Consider the following 16,425-nt stretch of genomic DNA (forward strand, 5'->3'; position numbering starts at 1 on the left):
AATTTTCCTTATTTCTCCCCAAGTTTTATGTCTCCCTCCTATCCCCCCAAATTAAGAGGAACAGTGGAATATTTTGCTAATATTCAAAGGTGGATTCACAAACAGAAAAAAATGAGACTTTGCATGCTTTTAAGAAGCAAAGATATGCTTGAAAACTTTTCTAAATTTAAAAGGCACTAAACCCTAGGTACTTTGCTTTCTATTTTCTACAAATCATTTTAATGAATGTTAATACGTTTAATTCCCAACATTTAACTAATTATCCAGGTACAAGTTTGTAGCAAATCTAAATAGTTGAAAATGTGAATGTATCTTTTTAAGGTTTTCCAATGCTAATAACCTTTCAGTAAAGTTACATTAGCTGAAACAATGAGATATTGACTTATGGTCCCTGTCTTCTTACATTTCAGAGCCCCTGTTACATCACATGCAAATGGTTACAGAGATTGTGGTGCCTGCAGTCTGCACACTCTGCATACTTATAAGTGCAGTTCTACTCATGATCCTACTTCAGAGGCAAAGCTAAGAAAAGGTTACTAATAAAAGGTCACTAAAAAAATAGCTTCATTCCATATAAAGTTTAGTGTCTTCATCTTCATTTGGTTTCAAAGGCCTGCAGAGTTTCCTTTTTGGTTACTCTTGCAAGATGGCATCAACACACTTTAAGTGAAATGCGCTTTGCTGCAGGCAACCATGTTAGTGAAATACACTTTTCTTCAAGAATACTGTTGAACGCTGACTCAGACAGATTCAAATGACTTATTGATGGGGTGTCACTCAGTTGCCAAAGCATTTTAACTTCCTTCTGTCCACTATTTATTTCCACTCTCCATTTTTTTGGAGTCTCGCTCTGATAGAAATTTTTTATGACAATTGGTCCGATTGGCAGCTGAAATGTATGTTTCTTATTAAGAGGTTTTCTCTTATAATATATTATGCAAGACTGTGCTAAAGTAAACAGGATTTCATGTAGAAGTTTAAGGTATACCATGCAACTGATTACGACTTCTAGGATGTGGTGGAGTTTCCTAATACAACAAACATGTTCTTGTGTATCTGAGGATGTGGAAATAAAGTAATCCAAATGGTTTAATGATGCAAGCTCCTGATCTATAAAAAAGTTAATGTAATATCTCTTTATTTTGTCCAAACCATCCTCTAAAAGCATTTGAATTGGAGTGGTACCAGTGAGTGGAACTATATCCATGGCTCCATGGTAAGACTGCTGAATATGTTTACTGAATAAACCTCTGCTCCTTCTGTGGAGCCAGAGCTGTACATCCCCACATCTTAAACACTGTGAGATCAACATAAAACACTTCACCAAATCTTGGTATGAGGTGACACTCATTCTCATTCTGCACCACAACTGCTCAGCAAAATCCAGATCACCTCTTACTGTGAAAAGACACTTAATGGAATCAGCTGCAGCAGCATCACATTTTAATACCTTGACTTTTTTTGCTGCAGTATCAAATCCATCCAGCTTACTCTTTAAATCATTGAGAAATTCCTGAAAAAGGTCAGCAGATGATTTAGCCTCTGTATGCTCAGGCCACAAGGTAACATCAGTTGTCAATCCATCAGCCAAAGCAATTAGAAACTTCAGCTGTCTATGCAGATGGTACAAAGGGCTTCTAGGATCTCCAGGTCCCACTTTGATATTCAATACTGAAGCAGAAATGAGAGGAGGTGTTTGCAGAAGCTCATCCACAGGACTCCATGAAATATCCAAGCCAATAGTAGTATGTGAAAAGGGAAATGTCTCATCGAAGGGAGTGGATTTAAACAGCTCATACTGAGCAAAACCCCTAGTTGTTACTGTAGATGACATATCTTTTCAGGTGTGAACTTTTCAAATCTTCAAGACTTACAGAAGAGGTTTTTTCAGGTGTTGAACCTTTACATGTGACCACTTGTAAGACAATTCCTGTTATGCCTTTCTTTGTTCTAATAGGTTCAACACCTAGCCAACAGGTAGTTTCAGGATCTGAGCTGTCACATTTTATCCATAAGGGAGGAAGAGGCTTAACGGGCCCTTTAATCTTCAAATGGGTCATATTAGGATTTTGTGTCATGGTGTAAAGTCCAATCAGCTGCCTGGCTCTCTTAACAGGTAAAGCAAGTGGTCCAAAATTTCCATTCATGCGAAAATCAGAAATAACTGATTCTTTAGACTGTGATTCTTCTGTACAGTCCATTTCTTTTTCATTTGAACGCACTTTCTCCATAATAAATCTCATGCCATATTTATTCCCAAAACCTTCCAAAGAATTTGTTTGATTTTCAGTAATCAATTTCACTTGGACATCAGTCTCATGGAAAAATGGATCTTTCTTTACTTCTTCCATTGCTTTAATGAGAAGGTCGTACAGGTCCATGGCCGCCTCGTTCATGTTGGGCAACACTGCCGTCTCCAGAAGCTCGGAGCTCCCAGACCACGTCTGCACTCAAGTATGCTACTTTCTCCTCTTTCAACAGAAGTTGTTATAGAGAGTGCCAGAGTCAAGAAGGTGAACTAAAAGTAGGGATGTGCTTGATCTATTTCCCCAAACCCCTGCAAATACCTGTAAAAATGACTCTAAACAAATTCTAGAGCTGCAGAACCCACAAAGTGATGGAGTGAGGCAAATCTCCAGCCCAGGACAGCCTGGAAGATTGACAGGAAAGATCTATTGCACCAGGCTGGTAGTGGAGTGCAGTCCACAGATGGGGTGGAGCAAGCCTCAGAGGACTGAATCTCTGGCAGCTCTGGCAGTTTTCAGGCTTCTCAACCCCCAAATGCCAAAGACAGCATAGATGTCAGTAGGAAAACTCTGTCAGACCTGAGTGGGGGAGGAGCTTAATCCTACTGGGGTCCATATCTAGCCCCGCGGTGGAGGAGGAGATGGCACCTGCAGCAGCCATAGCAGCAACTGCTTCCAGAGCTCTGGGCCAGCAAATGGTGGGGGATCAAGCAACTAATACAAAACCCCTGAAGGCTGAAACAGTACATCCACCCCCACCCCCACCCCCACTGGAAGCAGAGTTCTACCTTGACAAAGAGAAAGTCAGGTATTTGGCTAGAAAGATGAGCAAACAGAGGGAAAAAAGTCAGACTATAGAATCTTACTTTGGTGACAAAGAAGATCAAAACATATAATCACAAGACAACAAAGTCAAAGCTCCTACATCCAAAGCCTCCAAGAAAAATCTAAATTGGTCACAGGCCATGGAAGGGCTCAAAAAGAATATTGAAAATCAAGTAAGAGAAGTAGAGGAAAAATTAGAAGAGTAATGAGAGTGATGCAAGAAAATAATGAAAAATGTGTCAACAGCTTGCTAAAGGAAACCCAAAAAAATCCTGAAGAAAATAACCGCTTTATCTTTTTCTTTTTAAATTTTATTTTATTTATTTTTTTAATGTTCTACATTCACTACCATAAAATTTAGATTTTAACCCCCCACACACCTACCCTCCACTATCCCCCTCCCTCCCCAAGACGGCATACAATTCTATATAGGATCTACATATACTTTCCTATTGAATACGTTTTCACTATAGTCATGCTATGTAGATGAACTAAAATAAATGGAAGAAATCATATAACAAATCAAAACATAATACATAAACACACACACAAAAACATGATCTGCTACATTCTGTGAATGAATTCCATAGTTCTTTCTCTTAGTGTGGAAGACATTTTGCCCTAGAAAACCACTGGGATTTTTTTTTTTAAGTTCTTGAGTTATTACAAAGTTCCAAGTCTACCAGAAAAAACTCTCACACACTGTTGTCATTGCTGTGCACAAAGTTCTCCTGGTTCTGCTCCTTTCACTCAGCATTAGATCATATAAGTCCTTCCAGGCCTCTCTGAGGTCTTCTTGTTCATCATTTCTTATGGCATAATAGTACTCTATTACATTCATATACTATAATTTATTCAGCCATTCCCCAATTGATGGGCATCCGAAAATAACTGCTTTAAAAATTAGACTAACCCAAATGGAAAAAGATGTCCAAAAACTCACTGAAGAAAATAATTCCTTAAAAATTAAAATGGAGCAAATGGAAGCTAATGACTTTACGAGAAATAAAGAAATTATAAAACAGAACCAAAAGAATGAAAAAGGGAAGACAATATGAAACATCTTATTGGAAAAACCACTGACCTGGAAAATAGATCCAGAAAAGATAGTATAAAAATTATTGGACTACCTGAAAGTCATGATTTTAAAAAAGAGCCTAGATATCATCTTTCAAGAAATTATCAAGGAAAACTGCCCTGATATTCTGGAACCAGAGGGTAAAATAGAAATTGAAAAAATCCGCTGCTCACCTCCTAAAAGAAATCCTAAAAGGAAAACTCTTAGGAATACTGTAGCCAAACTTGAGAGTTCCCAAGTCAAGTAGAAAATAGGGCAAGCAGCCAAAAAGAAACAATTCAACTACTGTGGAATCAGAATAACACAAGATCTAAAAACTTCTACATTAAGGGATTGAAAGGCTTGGAATATGATATTCCGGAGGTCAGAGAAGCTAGGATTAAAACCAAGAATCACCTGCTCAGCCAAACTGACTATCATACTCCTGGGGAAAAAAATGTAATTTCAATGAAATAGAGAACTTTCAAGCATTCTTGATGAAAAGACCAGAGCTGAATATAAAGTTTTACTTTCAGATATTAAGAATCAAGAGAACTATGAAAAGGTAAACAGGAAAGAGAAGCTTTAAGAGACTTATTAAAGTTGAACTATTTGTATTCCTGCATAGAAAGATGATATTTGTAACTCATGAGACCTTGCTTAGTATTAAGGTAGTTGGAGGAAATTGGGTAGATAGATAGATAGATAGATAGATAGATAGATAGATAGATAGATAGATAGATAGATGGATGGATGGATGGCACAGGGTGAGTTGAATATGAAGGGATGATATCTACAAAATAAAATAAAGGGCTGAGAGAGGAATATATTGGGAGAAGGAGAAAGGGAGAGATAGAATGTGGTACATTATCTTACAATAGGCAAGAAAAAGGTTTCACAATGGAGGGGAAGAGGGAGGAGGTGAGAAGGAATGAGTGAACCTTACTTTTATTGAATCTAGCTTAAGGAGGGAATAATATACACAATCAATTGGGTATCTTACCCTACAAGAAAGTAAGGGGAAACTCAATATGGGGGTGGGGATGATAGAAGGGAGGGTAGATTGGGGGAGGGGGTAGTCAGAAGCAAACACTTTTGAAAAGGGACAGGGTTGAAGTTGAAAATAGAATTAGTGGGGGGTGGGATAGGATGGAGGGAGATATAGTTTTTCACAACATGACTATTATGGAAATGTTTTACATAACTACACAAGAATAACCTACACTGAATTGCTTGCCTTCTCAATGAGGGTGGGTGAGGAGGAAAGAAGAAAGAGAATTTGGAACTTGAAGTTTTAAAAACAAGTACTAAAAATTGTTTTTACATGCAGCTGGGAAATAATGCTATATAGGCAATTGGGTATAGAAATCTATCTGGCCCCTACAAAATAGTAAGGAGGAAGGCGATAGGGGCAGAGGGAGGTAAAAGGGAAGGGAGACTGGGGAAAGGGATAATCAGAATGCATTCCATCTTGGGGTGGGAGAGAGGGGAGAGATGGGGAGAAAATTTGGAACTCAAAATCTTGTATAAATGAATGTTTAAAAGTAAAAATAAATTAATAAAAAAAGAAGTTACTATAGATGTTGTTTTGCTGTCTTGGTTTGCTTCACTTTTTGTCAGTTTAAGTCTTTCCACATTTTGCTAAATTCCTCAGAGTAGTTGGTTGGGAAGTATATTTGGAACAGAATCTATTCTCTATGCCACAATAAATTCCCAATTAATAAACAAGTGGAGTACTAAAAGTCATACCATTAAAAAGTTAAGGAGATCCAAAAGTTTTATCTTTTACAACTGTGGATAGTAGTTAAATTTGTAATTCACCATAATATAGACACTACATGTTATAAAAGACAAAATATAGGAGTATATGAATAATATGTAATTTCATAATTTTAGAGAAATCCCATCTCTACCAGCTCACGACATATATCCTAAGGAATTCCTTGAGATGTAAATGACTTAAGATCATACAGCTAGTAGGAGTCAGGAACAGGATTTAAACCCCTATCTTCATGACTTCAAGCTTAATACTCTATGTCCTATGTCATGCTGCCTTCAAAATAGACTATTTCAAGTAAATTAAGATACAAATTTTTTGCACAAATAAATTAAGTGCAGCTAGGATAAAAAGAAAAAATATAACCTGAAGAAAAATCTTTTCATGAAACTTCTCTGATGAAAGTCTGAATCTTAGACTTGAAAGGGATCATAGAAAACATTCAGGGGTGGTCTTGTGGAAAGAGCATTGAAGTTGGAGTCAGACCAGGATTGTAATCCTAGGTGTGATTTTTAATAGCTGTAGGACCTTCAATTAGTCAGTTACTCTATCTGAAACTCATTTTCTTCACCTATAAAATATAGATAATAATGTTTGCACTACTTACCACACAGAATGATTGGGGGAAAAATGCTTTGTAAACCCAAAAGCATGATTATATTTAAAAGGCATGTGCCAACAAATGCTTTACATAGGGAGGTGTGATTTGACTAGCTTCTTGTGGTGCTATACTTGGGCAAGCCAACAAGTAGCATTCCAAGCCCTGAGTTACTAGCTTGAGTAAGTTTGCATGCATGGACAAGATGCTGATATTCAAACTCACTCATTGTACATATGCATCGCAAGACCATTCTCCTTGTGTTTTTTGCCCTTTTTCTCCTAGTGCCTTTTATATGTTTTCTCTTTTCTAAGGGTATGATCAGTTCCCAACAGCACTTCATAACTTATCAAGTGGATCTATCACTTATTCTCATAGGATCTTGTGTAGAATGTAAATCCCTTGAGGTAAGGGACTTCCATTTTTTGTGGTTATATCCCTACTGCCTAGCACAATGCATGGTATGTAGTAGATACTTAATAAATATTTGTTGATTGAGCTTAATCTATACCCTATGTCAGCATTACCCAGAAAGGATTATGCGCTTGCAAAGAGATTAAGTACATTTTCTGCAGCAAAATTAAAAATCAAGGGATAGTCAATCATATGACCAACACGATGGAAGACTAGAATTTTCTTTGATCCTTCCAAATTCTCAGAATTCCCCAAAATAAGAATCACATGCAAGAGGTAAAATAATTGCAGCTGTTTCCATAAGCCAAGACACCAAGAAGTCTAATGAGGTAACAACCCGATGAATTAATACCAGAGAAGGGTGGGTAATGGCTAATTCCTAATGTACTGACTCAGAAACCCCTGCTCTCACCACCCAGATGCTCTGGCAGGGTGGCCCAACCTGACACATGGACTTGTGTTTTGGAATCCACTGATCAATTTTTTGCTGCTGCTGCATTCTGCCAGAACATACTGTACTTGCCCTCACTTCACTATTCTGTAGCAATAAACAGCAGAATACTAAGAAGAAAATGTAATACTGAATGTGGAAGCTTGTTCTACCTAGGATGGCAGCTTTCTGCAGGGCAGCAGTACTCAGCTGAAGAACTAAAGAAAAGTGGGGACTGGGGCAGGGTACCAGCATGAGTATGGGATGTACCAGGTCTGAAGGAAAGGAGATTGGCATCCAGTTGGGACCAGGTCTATCTTTACAGAAAAGTCACTTGAAGCAGGCACCATAGCCAGTGAAAAGTGAATCCACTGGAGTTTGAGTAGGAGGAATGACATTTGTCAGACCTATGTTTTAGGAAGATGATAGATTGGAGTGGATAGATTGGCAGTGTCAGAGGAAAGAAGGAGGAATATTCAAGAGATCTTTTAAATGAACAGACCTTGGCAACAGATTGGCTTTGGGGTGTGGAGTGGAGAGAAAATGGAGAATTGAGGATGACAGGTAAGTCTGGGTAACTAAGATAATGGTGGTAACCCTAACAATAATAGTTAGGAAGAGCAAAGTGTTTTGTTGGAAAGATAAGATAAGAAAGCAGAAATAATGTAAAGAATAGAAATACTAGAATCTGGTGGGAAATCTCTCCAAAGAAACAAAGAGAGAGCAACCAAGTAGGGATACAAATATATAAACATAAAAGACAATCTGGAAGGAAAGCAAAAACAGTATTGATAAAGAATAGATGATTTCTATACAAATAAAACATAGAAATCTCAGATAGAATTAGTAGAGACAACTAAAAGATTATGGCTCTCCCAAAAGAACATAATGAGTAAAAAAAAACCTGAACGCCATAATGCAAGAAAAAAATACAGAAAATTAAGGGGTATAATGTTAAAACCCACTGTGACTTGAGTAAGTCATAGCCACTGTCATCGTGTTGGAATCTAAACTTTCCAGCTTCCTCCACACATTTTGTGCCTGAGTACACCTCAAAGAACTTTGTAAGCATGAACTCACAGTATTTTCTTTCTCATACACATCAAAATCACAATGGAAGGAATAATTATTTTACTACCCTCATGGTGCCACTCCTGGCTAGCAAACTAGGCAAAACCTTTTGACTCCCAGTTTCATGATAACTGCTCGCAACTGCTAGCCACCCAGTAGCCATGCCAACAATTGAAAACTCAGCCATTTAGTGTAGGGAATATAGCCAGACTCTTTTTCTGCATCTCCTTACAAGATAAATCAGTTACCCCAAAGGAATCTAAGTGCCTCTTATCAATTGCCATCTTCTCTTGCTGACCTTGGTCACCTCCGTTATGTTTCTTGTGTCTTGAAAGCACAGTGACTCTTTTTCAGTGTCCCACTCATATCATGCTATTTGAGCTGTCCTTAGGCGAAGCATATGTTATATGCCCAGAATCCTTCCTGGCACAAAAACAACCCAGAAAATTTTAAGAGAAAAATAATAGTTGCTGGCTGATGCAGAAACTTCTTCAGAGGGAAGTTATAAATGAAAATCCAAAAAAAACCTAGAGCCTGTGGGTCTGTCTGACTCTCATAAGGCTCATTTATAGCAAGCTGTCTATATTCAGAATATGCCACTACTTTCTTTCTAACACCCCTGCCTTATCATTTTCCAGATATTCCCATATCCTATGCTTGTACTTACTATTTGATACAGTGAGTTCTCCCTCCCACATGATAGCTAGCTAGCATTTATATAACACTTTAAGTAGTTTGCAAAGCACGTTCCATGTGTTATCTCATCATGGCCCAATGACAATCCAGTGAAGTATGTTTTTATTATCTCCATCTAAAGACGAGGAAACTGAGGCTGAACAAAGGTCAAATGACTTGTCCAAGGTCATATTGCTTTAAGCGTTACAGGCAGGATTAGAACTCAGTCCTTCTTCACTCCAGGTTCACAGATCTATCCACTGAGCCACCCCTCAACTGTATTATCTCTTACTTTCTGTTTCCCTGTTTATGACATGAGATGAGAAACCAGCCAAGTAAGATTCCAATAGCCTCCCTCCCTATAAATCCATGGCAATGCCAACTAGGAGAAGTGAACAACTAGGCTGATGGAGCTAAGTCCAAGAGGAGATTTTACAAAGAGACAGCAGATTCCTCTTCCTCTACATGTGCTAGTCTGAAGATCAACATTCTGAAGGTTCCAACTGACCTGATGGCATCCTTCCCTCATTGTATTGGCTCTTCTACCTACCTACCTCTAAGCATTTTGGCCTTTACCCTACCCTATGTGTATTCATGTGTACTATAGTAAAAGGCCTATTATTTTGTACAGAAACATTGGTCTGTACAATCCTTTTTTAATCTATCCCCTCCATTTCTTTAAGTCTTCTAATTGCTAGAATACCCCATGAGGACTGAGATAGTTATATAAATATAAGTCTTTGTTATTTTTTTTTTATGAATCCTCTTTATAGTATATCTAAGAATTGGCCAATCAGTTTCTGTTTATGTATTTCTGGTGACAGAGATCTCACTATCTTACAAAGCATCCATTCCATTTTCTGATACTTCTATTAAGAGCCTGAATTATATCCCTTCATCTTCTGCTTTAACTTGTATGTATTTTGTAAATATCTTCTATATACTTACTTGTACACATGCTATTTCTTGATAGAATATGAGCCCCTTTAGGGCAGGAATTATTTCATTTTTTTCTTTGGGTATTCAGGGGTTGGCACATGGTAGATTATTGATTGATTCCCACTACTGCAGCTTTTGGGAATGCGAGGTCATCACACATGATAAGCTATTCACAATAAGGCTTCTGGGGAGAAGCAGATTGCATATAATATGGGAAAAAATTATTGATTTGGTCCTGTTCTTCATAAATTTAAGTCAATTCCTCAAAACATTCAGGTCCTACTCCATCAAATCAGATGTCAAAATAACACCTATTTGGATTCTGGGCTGCATTCTTGTTTTCAGTACAAAATTATCCTTGTACTCTCAGCTGCTTTTACCTTGTCCTGGTATGCTCCATCTGCTATCACTATTTTTATGAATATAGAGGAGCTATAGGAATTTTTGTATATCTATCCTATTCCTCCATTGGTTACTTCTGCTCTAGATTATAATTGTAGTTGCTAGGATTTAAGGAGGAATAGCAGACTGAAAATGTACCCTTCTCCACCTCTGCAGGAAAAATTTATATAAATTCAATACTTCCTTATGTTATTTAGTACAGGGAAGCATATTCTGTTAGTCAGTTTCAGAGATGTACGGATGTTTTTAATGCTTGGGGTAGTGCCAGACAGCAGAAAATTGAGAAGGAAAAAGAAGTTTCCTAAGGAGACTGGTCCAAGTGTTGGATGATTAGGGTGACAGGGTTAGAAATTACTGAGATTCAGGGAAGACTTTAGGTCTTTTGTAATGACTCAGAACCAGTGAGTCCTGACCTTAGTGAATGTTATTTTTTCTTTTTCTTCTTTCTTTTTGACAATGTAGTTGTGATGTCAAGACTTTATCTGTCTGACATTTGGCTGGGGATCAAAGGGACACCATTTATGCCTACCTCACTCCATCTCTGTGATCTCTTCTGTGACAGATGGCACTGAGGGTGACAATCCCTCTCCACAATGAAAAAAACATTGGATTTGAAGTTAGAGGACCTGGTTTGAATCATAGAACTGTTTCTATGTTTGAATCATAGAACTGTGTGTCCATGGACAAATCACTTAACTTCTTGGGGCCTCAGCTCTTCATTTGTTTGTAGCCCTATCCCCTCTCCTTTGATAATTAGGTGAGTTTGGTGGTCCCCTGAAGGTTAACACTGTGACTCTGTGTGTTGAATATGTGGAAGAAGATATAACTCCTGGCTGATGGAGAATTTTTTTTTTTTTGCTCTTGACTTTTTTTTTTTTAATTAAATTTATTTATTTAACTTTTAACATTCATTTTCACAAAATTTTGGGTTACAAATTTTCTCCCCTTTTATCCCCTCCCCCCCAAACACCAAGCATTCTAATTGCCCCTATGACCAATCTGCTCTCTCTTCTATCATCCCTCTCTGCCCTTGTCTCCGTCTTCTCTTTTGTCCTGTAGGGCCAGATAGCTTTCTATACCCCTTTACCTGTATTTCTTATTTCCTAGTGGCAAGAACATTACTCGAAAGTTGATCTTAACACTTTGAGTTCCAACTTCTTTACCTCCCTCCCTCTCCACCCCTTCCCTTTGGAAGGCAAGCAATTCAATATAGGCCAAATCTGTGTAGTTTTGCAAATGATTTCCATAATAGTTGTGTTGTATAAGACTAACTATATTTCCCTCCATCCTATCCTGTCCCCCATTACTTCTATTCTCTTTTGATCCTATCCCTCCCCATGAGTGTCGACCTCGAATTGCACTCTCCTCCCCATGTCCTCCCTTCTAACATCCCCCCCACCCTGTTTGTCCCCTCATCCCCCACTTTCCTGTATTGTGAGATAGGTTTTCCTACCAAAATGAGTGTGCATTTTATTCTTTCCTTTAGTGGAATGTGATGAGAGTAGACTTCATGTTTTTCTCTCACCTCCCCTCTTTATCCCTCCACTAATGAGTCTTTTGCTTGCCTCTTTTATGAGAGATAATTTGCCCCATTCAACTTCTCCCTTTCTCCTCCCAATATATTTCTCTCTCACTGCTTGATTTCATTTTTTTTTTAAGATATGATCCCATCCTCTTCAATTCACTCTGTGCACTCTGTCTCTATGTATGTGTGTGTGTGTGCATGTGTGCGTGTGTAATCCCACCCAGTACCCAGATACTGAAATGTTTCAAGAGTTACAAATATTGTCTTTCCATGTAGGAATGTAAACAGTTCAGCTTTAGTAAGTCCCTTATGACTTCTCTTTGTTGTTCACCTTTTCATGGTTCTCTTCATTCTTGTGTTTGAAAGTCAAATTTTCTTTTCAACTCTGGTCTTTTCATCAAGAATGCTTGAAAATCCTCTATTTCATTGAAAGACCAATTTTTCCCCTGAAGTATTATACTCAGTTTTGCTGGGTAGGTGATTCTTGGTTTTAGTCCTAGTTCCTTTGACTTCTGGAATATCCTATTCCATGCCCTTTGATCCCTTAATGTAGAGGCTGCTAGATCTTGTGTTATCCTGATTGTATTTCCACAATACTTGAATTGTTTCTTTCTAGCTGCTTGCAATATTTTCTCCTTGACCTGGGAACTCTGGAATTTGGCCACAATGTTCCTAGGAGTTTCTCTTTTTGGATCTCTTTCATGCAGTGTTCTGTGGATTCCTTGAATATTTATTTTGCCCTCTGGTTCTAGAATCTCAGGGCAGTTTTCCTTGATAATTTCATGAAAGATGATGTCTAGGCTCTTCTTTTGATCATGGCTTTCAGGTAGTCCCATAATTTTTAAATTGTCTCTCCTGGATCTATTTTCCAGGTCTGTTGTTTTTCCAATGAGATATTTCACATTATCTTCCATTTTTCCATTCTTCACTCTTTGTTCTGTGATTTCTTGGTTTTGCATAAAGTCATTAGCCTTCATCTGTGCCATTCTAATTTTGAAAGAACTATTTTCTTCAGTGAGCTTTTGAATCTCCTTTTCCATTTGGCTAATTCTGCTTTTGAAAGCATTCTTCTCCTCACTGGCTTTTTGAACCTCTTTTGCCAATTGAGTTAGGCTAGTTTTCAAGGTGTTAATTTCTTCAACATTTTTTTGGGTCTCCTTTAGCAGGGAGCTGATCTGCTGTTCATGCTTTGACTTCATGACTCTCATTTCTCTTCCCAGCTTTTCCTCTACCTCTCTAACTTGATTTTCAAAATCCTTTTTGAGCTCTTCCATGGCCTGAGCCCATTGGGTGGGCTGGGACACAGAAGCCTTGATTTCTGTGTCTTTGCCTGATGGTGAGCATTGTTCTTCCTCATCAGAAAGGAAGGGAGGAAATGCCTGTTCACCAAGAAAGTTACCTTCTATAGTCTTATTTCTTTTCCCTTTTCTGGGCATTTTCCCAGCCAGTGACTTGACCTCTGAATATTCTCCTCACACCCACCTCACCTCCTGATCCTCCCAGCCAGCGTTTGGGGTCTGAGATTCAAATGCTGCTTCCAGCCTTAGGGCTTTTGGCGGGGGCAGGGCTGCTATTCAGTGTGAGATTAAGTTCAAGTGGTCAGGTTGGGGCAGGGCCGCCTCTCAGGCTCAGTTCCCTCAGGGGGTTTATGCACAGACCTTCCACAATGGATCCAGGCTCCTGCCCCCTTGGGGAGCCCCGGTCTGCAGCCGCCTCTCAGCTTCTACCTTCCGGGGGGGCCTGAGTTATGGGGGCACCCCACTCCCCTCTCAACCTGCCAAAGAGACTCTCTCACAAACCCCCGTCACCCGTGGGTGGAGGGACTTGTGTGGCCGCTGGAGATCCCGTCCCTGAAGCCTGCTCAGATCTGTATCTCTTGGTGCCGCGGCCGTGGCTGGTCTGGGCTGGGCTCCGCGTCTGCAGCGCGACGGACCTTTTGCAAGAGGTTTGCAGGTCCCTCTGTGGGTGGAGGGACCCGCATGGCCGCTGGAGATCCCGTCCCTGAAGCCCGCTTGGATCTTTTCCTCTCGGTGCCGCGGCTGCGGCAGGGCTGCACTCAGCTCCCAGTCCCGGCGCCCAGTCCACAGCGCGAAGGACCCCCCGCAAGAGGTTTGCAGGTCTCTCCAGAACAGAAATCTCCCTCGCTCCAATGTTCCACAGCCTCTGGGTGCAGAGTTCGCCGTTAGTTACTTCCCTGTAGCCGTTCTATGGGTTGTGGGTTCGGAGCTATGTGTATGTGCGTCTTTTTACTCCGCCATCTTGGCCCTGATGGAGAATTTTTAGAGAAAAGAGAAGTAGAGTTTGAGAGAGAAGTTGAAGATAGAGACAACACAGATGAGAAGAGACAAGTTGGCAAGGCATGGCCTTTGGTAGAGGGGAGGCTTCCTTGGTTGCCATAGGCATGAGGAAAAGGCTGCAACTCTTAATTCTCAGTACTTGTACCCACAGAAATTGCTAAGAGCAGACTTCTTGGGTGACAGTGTTCTTTCCTTGGCTGAGCTGAGATTCTACCTTGCTCCTGAAGTGCAGGGTACCATGACTCTTGTGTTTGCTAATACCTAGCCTTATCTATATAACTTCCTCAATTACCATTTTACTACTTGCTTTGATAACTATTCTCTTGATATCTGTGATTGTCTAGCATATAATAATTGTTTGGTGGGAGGGGAGCTAAACTGTGATTAAGCTATTACCCTCCCAGCCTGGAGTGACCTGAAAAAGTGCCTTTTATTCCAAACCTCAAAAGAGCTCCATACCCCTAGACTTCAAATATCTAATTTGCAATAGATATAATTCTATCTCCCATATCTCTCTTAAAGACAGGAGGACCTTCAGAAGAGTAATTGATTGTCCAGTCATGGCTCTCCTCATACTGTTCACAAAGGCAAAAATCACAGTGCCACAAGGTTCACATTTTTCTAAATCTATAGGCATTCTGGTAGTTCATTTTAATTCCTGTTTATTGCTAGGATAGTTACAAATATGTGCCTTACTTTTTTGTAAGAGCCACACACAAAAAATAACTGCTATTACAGATATTTATTTCTTTAAAATAAAAGACCCATCACTGTAATGTTAATTAGAGTTAAAGATTTTCCCCACCCATTAATAAGCCTCAGATACCTTTTGTTAATTTCTAATGAGGCACTCAATCATAAGGGTTGTGCCCTCCGGCTCTGAAAAGTGTATATATTCTGAGGTGAGGTTTTACCTTGGGGCTTACTCTTTGGAAGAATGTTCATGTGGCAAATGAGATTCTGGGCAGCTGTGAAGGACACCCCCACTCCGTCACCCTGCCCCTCAGGCTTTGAAAAAACCCAAATATTGGTGCTTCTCTCCCTGGTAACTATGTGTATATGTAATGGTCAGACAGATGGATCTGTCTGTTGATCTGTGATGTATGTATTGCTTATGATTAGACAGTTGGAAGCCCTGTCTGTTGGTTTTCCTTTCTCTGCTTGTATTTTTTCTGTTGGTATATATGTTTGATTAAAATGATTGTTGACCCCTCAAAAGTTGCTTTCCTTTTAGAAAAGCAGATCTAAGAACCTGTGCAGTAAGCCCTCCTGGGTATGCTGGGGTGCTTGCTGCTACTGCTGTTCAAAGCCCATTTGCACTGAATTCTCCTTGTTGGTGGAGATTTATTACTCAGTGCTCTGTGACTGTGAAAGGGTCAGATTTGGCAAGAGCTTAAGAGAGGTCTTTTGACTTTCAGTGCTAAGACAAAAGGTACATGGTTCCAGACTCTGTGGAGAAGCTGACAGGTAGAGGAACTGGTATCTCAATTATGTCCCTATTCCCAGCTTACTACTCTATAGACTTCAGATAATTTCCCCTTTGGGTGAGATCCAAGACTCTCTTGCTCCCTCTTGGTTGAGCTGTTATCTCAATGGGAATGCTCATCCACTTGGTGTATTTTCTGGTATATTTTCATCTATATCTTATTTCTATTTCCTCTCAGTGTGGATAAATAGATTTATTGGCTATTTGCAATGTATGTTCATTGTGAAACTGACATTTGGTGGAAAGGTAGTCACACTTTGGATATATAACTTGGGGTACTCCCAAGTGAAAAGGAGCTCAGGCTGAACCTAAAAATTATCTCCTATAGACTAATACTATTGTGTGTGGGGTGGTGGTGGAGAGCAAATAAATATTATTCTATCCCAGTAGCCTTTCTCTGAGGAGAACAGAGTGACCAGCCTCTGTCTCAGACTTCTTGCTTTTTCTCCTGGCAGCAATCACAATTGCCTTTGGAGAAAGGTGAGTGGTAAAAACTTCAGAGCTACCTATTCGTTCCTCCCTTCAAGCCACATCTAGATAGACTCATGTGGATACAAATAAAGTACATGGGCAAAACACAACACACAGCAACCTTACATTTGCTTGCTACAAACAACTGGTTTATGTTGGTTCACTCTTGTGGTCACAGATTCTGTGATGATAGACTTTCAAACCCCAAATAA

General features: G+C 39.5%; 1 pseudogene; it reads right to left on the reverse strand.

Moving 5' to 3' along the window:
• Nucleotides 1-262: 262 nt before the first annotated feature.
• Nucleotides 263-2,378, reverse strand: LOC140501118 (protein zwilch homolog pseudogene; annotated as a pseudogene).
• Between the last annotated feature and the right edge of the window lie 14,047 nt (nt 2,379-16,425).

The sequence above is a fragment of the Notamacropus eugenii genome, chromosome 4 (assembly GCF_028372415.1).
Source record: "Notamacropus eugenii isolate mMacEug1 chromosome 4, mMacEug1.pri_v2, whole genome shotgun sequence".
NCBI lineage: Eukaryota > Metazoa > Chordata > Mammalia > Diprotodontia > Macropodidae > Notamacropus > Notamacropus eugenii.